The sequence below is a fragment of the Ailuropoda melanoleuca genome, unplaced genomic scaffold (assembly GCF_002007445.2).
Source record: "Ailuropoda melanoleuca isolate Jingjing unplaced genomic scaffold, ASM200744v2 unplaced-scaffold23907, whole genome shotgun sequence".
NCBI lineage: Eukaryota > Metazoa > Chordata > Mammalia > Carnivora > Ursidae > Ailuropoda > Ailuropoda melanoleuca.
The window spans coordinates 1-2,177 of NW_023193734.1; the positions used below are offsets into that span (position 1 = coordinate 1).

At 38.1% G+C, this 2,177-nt stretch overlaps 1 pseudogene; it reads right to left on the reverse strand.

Annotated features, from left to right (window-relative positions):
• Window positions 1-1,233: 1,233 nt before the first annotated feature.
• On the reverse strand, window positions 1,234-2,172 carry LOC117798067 (annotated as a pseudogene).
• Window positions 2,173-2,177: the final 5 nt, after the last annotated feature.

Below are 2,177 nucleotides of genomic sequence, written 5' to 3' on the forward strand. Positions count from 1 at the left end.
GCTTAAGATCCTCTTCAAGATACATTATAATAAAATTGTCTACCAGAAACTTACTTCAGCTTTAAGGACACACATAGGTTTGAAGAAAAGGAATGGAAAAAGATATTATAAGAAAAACAGAAGCCAAAGAGATTTTACATCAGTCAAAATAGACTTTAAGCTAAAAACGGTAACAAGAAACAAAGAAGGTCATTATATAATGATAAAAAGGTTGATTCATCAAGAGGATAAAACAATTGTAAATTTATATGCACTCTACATAGGAGCACCAAAATATATTAAGCAAATACTAACAGATATGAAGAAATAGACAGCAAAATAATACTAGTTGGGGACTTCAATACCCCACTTTCAGCAATGGATAGATCATCCAGACAGAAAATCAATAAGGAAACATTGGACTTGAACTATACTTTAAATAAAACTAACAGATATAATATAGAACATTCCACACAACAGCAGCAGAATACACACTCTTCTCAAGTGCACATGGAATATTCTCAAGGATAGATCATATGATAAGTCACAAAACGAGTCTTAATAAATTTAAGAAGATTGAAATCATATCAAATTTTTTATTTTTTGGTTTTGGCCAAACTTTTTATTTAGTATTCTATAGTTGCTTAACACACAGTTAGATGGTCTTACTGGGGGGAGGGGAAAGGGGAGTTTCCTCTAGATTCCAAGGAAATGTCAGAAAGGCAACGTACGGCCATCATTATCCATTTGCTTTATTGGATTTACTGGGCAAATAGCACTTTCCTTACATAAGCAGCTGATCTCAGGTTTTTTATACTGAGAACATTGAGATTTCAGTTTGAAGACACTCTGAAATCCTACCCCTACTATTCTCTAATAGCTAGCTTGTTTGTATAGGCAGAAGGATTTACCTCTCCATTTTAGATGGCTAGATGTTTGTGGAAGGTCTCAGAATTGTATGCATCATTTACTGAGAAAAATTGGATATAAGAAGTGGCCTTTTGGGACACTTTTACTTGGAAAATTACAACACTAGTACACAAGTCAAGTCTTACCACATTTAACATTTACTTGTTGAAAGCAATGTCATAAAGTCAAATAGGGTTAAACAGGTTTTACTTTTTTCCCTCACGAGAATATAAAAATTATAGTAGGGGAATGTAATAGGAAATTTTGAAAAGGTAACACAATTTTTCCTTTTACTAGTCCTTGGGTGGTTCTGACAGAAAAGGTTCCACTCTTTTGTTTGTTTCTTTGAATGGGGATTTTGGTCTAAAGTTTTGTTTGTTTTTACTATCTGCTTCTGTGTCCCTCTCTATCAGATCAGCTTCCTTCACAGCCTCCACCTCTAGGTGCTTTGTGGCTTGAAGTGTTGTAGGAATCACATGGAGGAGGATACCTCCTTTTCCATAGAAGGGGGAAGGCCTCTTTCTTGTCTGCCAACCAGATCACGACCACTTGAGTAGAGATCACTTCCACTGCCTTGACTTCCACCATATCCATCATATAAGCTGCTGTAATCATCACAGAGGCTGCTTCCACCACAAGATGGCAGGGGCCCTCATGTAGGTGGAGCACCATAACTCTCATATGAATCTCTGTAGGAACCTCCACTTCGATGAACTGAATAGTTAGGATCAGGACCATAGCCACCTCTATCACTATAGCTGCTTGATGGGTAATCATCATGTGAACCAGAATGACCATAATCATGATAAATATAATCTCAGTGATGGAGCTTAATCTCTTGTATCACAAGAACTTGGGTAATCCCTGCTTAAATAACTGTCTTTAGTAGAATACCCATCATCTCTTGGGGACAAATAAACATCTCTATGAGAGGGCAGCCACTTCCTGATGGTGGTCCCTTTTTTATTGGAAGTGGTCCCTTGGAAGAATTTATGTTAAAATTCATGGAAGAGCCACCATCATCCATGTGCCCTTTGCATGAGGGAGGTCCCCTGGTTCCTCCATTTCCTCCTCTTCCACCTCTAAGACCTCTTGGAAGGCCTCTGCTTCTTGGAGGAGGAGGTGATCCATATCTACCACTNGTCCATATCTACCACTTTCAAATGATGGTTCAGTGGCTTGTTCTATCTTGATGGCTTTTCCACCTACGGACTTTCCGTTCACAACTCTGGCTGTATCCTTAGCATCTGCTGGGCTTTCAAAAGTGACAAAAGCAAATCCTCTTGATT